Genomic DNA, 6,779 nt, shown 5'->3' with positions numbered 1-6,779 from the left:
CAAGACGGTGCGTTGAAGTTTTTAAATATGCTTTTGGACGAGTCTACGGCTATATCGGAAGCGTTGAAGGAAAACATCCCTATGGAACTTTCTGAAGCTGAAGAAACATCCTACCAAACCGCCACTCATTGTTACGTTTGCCAAGAAGCATTCACGAAAACTTCAATTAAAACACGTGACCATGACCATTATACAGGAGCCTATAGGGGTTGTGCGTGTCAAAACTGCAATTTGAAAATGAAGGCGCCAAAATTCATCCCGGTTTTCCTTCATAATCTGAGCAGGTAAACTAATTGACTATATTTTTTGAAGGTATTTTTTACTTATGATATAAAGCATTTGTAGATATGACGCCCACCTCATTATGCAACAAATTGCAAAAATAAAAAATAAAAATATAGACTGTATCGCTACCAACAGCGAAACATACATTTCTTTCACCTTGGGTAAACTACGGTTTGTTGACAGCATCCGATTCTTGCCAGCTTCTCTCGAGACCCTCGTCGGAAATTTATCGAAAGGTGGGACTGACAAGTTTCCGCTCTTAAACTCGGTTTTCACGTCGGAAGAGGTTAATTTACTCCTGCGAAAAGGAGTTTATCCGTATTCATATATGGATTCGGAAGATCGTTTTAAAGAAACACAACTACCACCTATCGAGTGTTTCTTCAACGATTTAACCGATGAGCCTCTGAGTGAAGCCGACTACGTGCATGCGCGAAACGTCTGGAAAACTTTCAACATCGGAAATTTGGGTATGAACACTATTAAAATAATAAATACGAATAATCTTTAATTGGAACTTTTATTTTTAAAGGACGTTATCACGATATTTATGTCTTGTCTGACACATTACTTCTGGCAGACGTCTTTCAAAGTTTCCGTCGTATGTGCATGACGTATTACCGACTAGACCCCGCACATTCGTACACAGGCCCGGGTTTCGCGTGGCAGGCGGCCCTATGTATGACTAAGGTGCGTCTAGACATTTTTCTGGATGAGGACATGCATCTTTTCATAGAAAAAGGGATACGAGGTGGGGTTTCAATGATCAGCCATCGTCTCGCACAGGGTAATAACAAGTACCTGGAAACACACGACCGTTCCAAACCAGATAGTTACATCTGTTATCTCGGTAAGAATAATCAAAATTTTATTAATAAATTTAATTATACAAAAAAATTATTATAATAAATTTAAAAAAATATATATATATATATATATTTTAAAAATTGTATAATTTTTTTTAAATTTTATAAAAAAAAATATATATATATATTAAAAATTTTATTAAAAAAAATATTTAAAAAATATTAAAAAAAAATTTAAAAATTTTATTAAAAAAAATAATTTAAAAATTAATTTTAATGATGTTATTTTAAACAGATTGTAACAATTTGTACGGTACTGTCATGTGCGACGCGTTACCAATGAAAGGTTTTGAGTGGATTGAACCCACCCCTGACTGTCAACGCGAAATTCTAAGGACGCCTCTGAGGGATTTATTTTGGAAGTGGATTTGGAATATCCGGATGCATTACACGACGAGCATAACTGCTACCCGTTAGCTCCAGAGTCCATGTCCATTAAACCGGAAATGCTTTCCGAGTATTCCAAAACCCAGATGACTGAACTGAAAATCCCTGTTAAAGAGAGTCTACCGAAACTGGTGCCCAACCTAAACAACAAAGAACGATACGTTGTACACTATCGCAATCTCAAGTATTACCTGGAAAAAGGGCTAAAAATCACGAAAATCCACCGAATTATGAAATTCGAACAAGGTGCCTGGTTAAAGTCATATATTGACTTTAATACGGATAAAAGGAAGACGGCCGCCAGCGATTTTGAAAAGGACTTTTAAAAATTTAAATTTAAATTATTTTTTTTCAGGTAAAACCATGGAAAACTTACGTTTACGTAAGGATTTTAAATTGGTTACGACGCCAGAAAAGGCTGTTAAAAAAGCTAGCTCGCCCGCGTTCGAAAAGTTCACCATCTTCCAAAACGACCTTGTTGGAATTCATTCCGCCAAGAAAAAGCTTATTCTAAACCGGCCCATCTATACAGGTTTCGCCATTTTGGATCTATCGAAACTTTTAATGTATAGATTTCACTATGACGTCATAAAGCCGCAGTACGGAGAAAAGGTCAAACTTCTTTTCACCGATACTGGTACGTATACCCTCTTGTATATAGTATAGCTCATTTCTAATGATTGTTTGTAATTTACAGACAGTCTCACGTATCAAATCCAAACACCGGATTTATACGAGGATTTAGCCCAACAGAAGGAAATGTATGATTTTTCTGGATACCCCAAAAATCATCCACTGTTTGACGAAACCAATAAAAAGAGACTCGGAAAGTTTAAAGATGAAATGGACGGTACACCTATCGAAGAATTTTGCGGACTGAGACCCAAAATGTACTCTATATTGTCCGCCAAAGGTGAGAAAAAGACTTGCAAGGGTGTGTGTAAACGTGTTGTGCAAAAGCGCGTCCGTCACGCAGAATATCGCGAGTGTCTTCTGAACCGTAAGTTAACTATCGCGGAGATGAAGCGCATAGTGAGTAATAAGCATATTGTGACGACTGTGCGACAAAACAAATTGTGTTTAAACCCGTGCGATGATAAACGTTATATTTTAGACGATGGTATATCAACACTCGCGCACGGACATTATAAAACGAAACAATAAAATATTTTTATGACAAATTTATTGAGTATTTCTTATACATAAATTCTACAATCATACGATCATTAACATTTTTGTTTTTCGGCAATCTTCGCAATACGTTAAACATTTTTATTCCCTGACACAAATTAATTGCAAAATATATACAGTAACCACCGCAAGCTTTACTAGAATTTCCTTGCAATTGAACAGAATTATACGTGACAGTTAAGCTGTTTTTCTCTATAAAATAGTTAAATTTAAACAAATCAGGGCTGTTCCCGAAACTCTCGAAGAATGTACAATTGAGTGACCTTGAGAGATATATCAAACACCAATGTTCTCCTACCCCATTGGACGTATCAGTGTTCACGATGTAAAGTGAAGGATACGTTTTCACATTCTTGGGAAGGTTGTCGGCAGGGAAGACTCCTCTGAACAAATATTTGGTATACGGGTCATTCTTAAGTATGATTTCAAGTTGTTGCGAGTCCATTATGAACTGTGATCATATTAAACTGCTCTGTTCTTGTCGATCTCGACCAAAGATTGATATTCGGAATAGTAAATCACGCTTACTGTTGACGGCAACGATTCTCCGAATATTAATTCGAGACGAACGCTCCCGTTCTTTACCAGGTTGAAACAGTCAGTTGAACTTCCGTTGAGATCGGGAGTTAAATCGAATACGAATAGTGCATTTCCATTGGCGAATTCATCACGGTCGATAAAATTTCCTTCGTCAATATTCCATTGACCAGTTTGAAGAAACAGATTAACGTATGATCGCATAAACAACTTATCTTTGAAATTTGGGTTTAACGGTTTTGCCGGGACGCTACTACCATCAAGGTATAGGGCGATTTGAGTTAACGAAAAATTTTTAAAGTTAAAAGGTGACATTTTGTAGTCTCCCAAATACGCATTCTGGTCCACAAATCCGATCACCACCTTACTCGGTATTTGACCATTATATAAGTTGTCTTTGACGCATATTTTGTTGCCTTGGGAATTTGAAAATGAATTACATTCCGTACGGGTGATTGGATATTTCATTGTTGCCAGTTCCAAAGTTTTAGCGTGGGATAACATAATCTCTGGCGTCAATCTAACTTTTCTGACAAACATTGATGCGTGTGTGGAAATGACTTTGCATTTTTCACCGTCTGTGTGTAAACAAAACTCGTTTGAGCTTTTGATAAACTTGAAATTTAAGTCTATCAGGTTAGGAATAAATCGATTTTGTTGACAAATATCGGCTCGTACAACTCCTATCATGTCAATCACACCTTCTTGGGCAAATTTTGCGCATTTCGTAAATCCGTCGTTATTGAAAAACTCGTCAAATTTCCCAGCTTTGTCTTTATAGAATAGAGACGCGGTTAAGAAACTTTCCTTGGCTGGCCCACCATATGTCAAGAGCGTTTGAATCATACTCTTGTAAGGATACTATTGAGGGCATGACGTAACTGATCTGTCACCCAATGATACGTGAACTTCGCCAAAGAGACTGTGTAAAAACAAATTTTCCGGGCCAACTTTGTCCGCAGGAGTTGTGGTTTTAGATACAGCGTCGTGAATATCGGGTTTTGGTATAGTTCCATCTGCTTTCACAATTTTCACTTGAGCTTGAAGTAAAGTATTTTTCAAATCAATGTATGTCTCCGAGTTTCCAGCGATACTAAAGATAATTGCTTGGTTTTCGTTTATGTTCGATGTTGGATTATATTCAACCCATTGACTTCCTATTATGCCAGTTTGAGTATAAGGTACGTGAAATAAATCAAGTTCCGAGCTAATGCTGTTCTGCGAACTGGGGTGGGCTAACGACATTGTTCAATAATTACGAGAATATATCAGACTGAAGCAGAGAACGTCTTTTCTTCTTCCTGGTTCGAACTGAACTGATGATGGGAGACGTTTTACGTTTCCTTTTACGTCCATTTCCACTAAGTTTACTCACTGCTTCGGCGGCTCTTCTTAAGGTTTCTTTCCCCGCCTCTTTCCCCCGAGATTTTAACGCGTCTTTAATAGACACACCACTCGAGACGTCGGAAGCAATTTTTGCTCCGGTATTTAAAAATTTTCGACCAAGGAATGTGGCACCTTTTTTGAGTAATGGCATGGCTGACCGAAATGCCGAGGCTAATATATTTCCAAGACCATATCCTCTTTGCACGGCTACTCCACGGTATACCGGAATTGATCCGTGTCCAATTTGATTTAAATAATAGTTATTATAATCGTTTACGGAAACATGGTCTAAATTACGCGGAGACATGTTTATCCTTTGACACGTTAACCACAAATGAACGGAAGAAAGTTTTTACACCTGATTTTATAGAGAAGTCCATGTCCTTCGAGGTCTAAAATGAAGAGTGACGTGAACTTTTCCTCTTTCGAAATGTACAGGCTGACCCATTTCACTCATAATATTAATTTCAATGGTTTGAAAATTGTTATGCGCAATAGGCATATAATGAGGTCTAGAAAACTCCTTCTCAACAGTGTCTCCGTCTTTTCCTTGAATACTTATAATACGTAATAAGGGAACGTCTGAATCTCCAACCGATCGACTTTGTATGATATCGGAGTATATGAACAGAGAATGTAGCCCAGCGTCCATATCACAACTAAAAGGAGCTGTCATTGAAGTAACTACAGTTACATCTTTACCTGGAATTCTCGTGAATCCTAATATAATGGCGATTTCATGTGGTATGTAAACTTGATTCATTCCTTTAATTTCGATAACCACCCGCCGATTAGGTTTATTGTAATAAAACTCGACCCTTCAGTTAATTTTTTGTCCGTCATCATCGAGTGACATAATCTCTAGTAATTCTTCGGTAGAGCCGTAATATCCGGGAGGTATAAGTATGCTTATATCACGCATTTCATCTTTGAGATCTCTCTTCACAAAATTTTCGGGGTTCTTTTCCGTCTTCTTGATTGACTGTTTTTTAGACTTCTTAGTTATAGGTTCTTCCAAGGAGTCTATAGTATCTTCTACAGTATTCCAAATTCGAACTAAACATTCTTCATTAACGTTATTCCACGTTCTAGGATAACTGATTTCAGCAAGTCCAACTTCGTAAGCTCCCTCAAGTTTAATGGGTTCTGGTAAATACGTTCTAAACTTGCTTATAGTATTGTTTTTGAAATAACGTATAGAAGAGTCGGACGGTAACGTGATATAGAAACTCATAATGTGACGATTTCTTGCACCCAAGAGTCAAAATCTGAACTGTATCCGCGCCAACGTACTAGTAGTTCTTTCGTTCCGTCGGGTTTTGTTCTTTTTCTCAAAACTTTATCTATTTTAAACAAACAGTTATCAAGGTCTTTCCCGATTTTCTGTATTTCATCCTTGTAGAACACACCTGAAATGAGCTCAGTTTTCAAATCCTCCAGTTTATATACCGGAGGGTCTCTTGGTATGCACTGCACTACTTTGAATATTTCCTCGGTATAATTGGCTTTGTAACCCTTTTCGAACGTAGTTTTATTCTTACTCATGCGAACCAAGTCACCTATTTCAAAAGGGAACGAGACTGGGGGTGAAAAATTAACTTTCCCATATAGGTTCTGCCACACTTGTTTAGAATTTTCATTCTTCACTTCAACGGATTTGCATTTAATAGATTTGTGGTAGTTGTTATTATAAGCTTCCAATAAATCTGGTAAAACGTCGATATATTTGTGCGTATCTTTCTCCGTAAAATATCTGTACATTCGAGACTTCAAATGTTCGATTGAATCGTTCTATAATAGTAGATTTTACTTCGGAGTGCGTTGCGAAAAACTTGATTCCTCTACGTTTTAATTCACCTTGAACTTCTTTGCATAGAAACTCGTTACCATGATCAGTCTGTACAACCTTCGGCTGTCGACCTGGTTCTTTAATAGATTTGAATGACTTTACCATAGTTGATCCTTTCTTATCCTTGGTAGCCACAGCGAATGCGTATTTGCTAAATACATCGATACAACATAAGATATATCGGTATCCACTATTGTGATTTTTTATATCTTGCATGTCTGCCAGATCTAGTTGCCATTGTTCGTCTATTCCATACACTATCGTCTTGTTTCTTCGAA

Source organism: Leiobunum rupestre, chromosome 1, assembly GCF_980474605.1.
Source record: "Leiobunum rupestre chromosome 1, qqLeiRupe1.1.hap1, whole genome shotgun sequence".
Lineage (NCBI taxonomy): Eukaryota > Metazoa > Arthropoda > Arachnida > Opiliones > Sclerosomatidae > Leiobunum > Leiobunum rupestre.
This window is presented reverse-complemented; position numbering follows the sequence as displayed.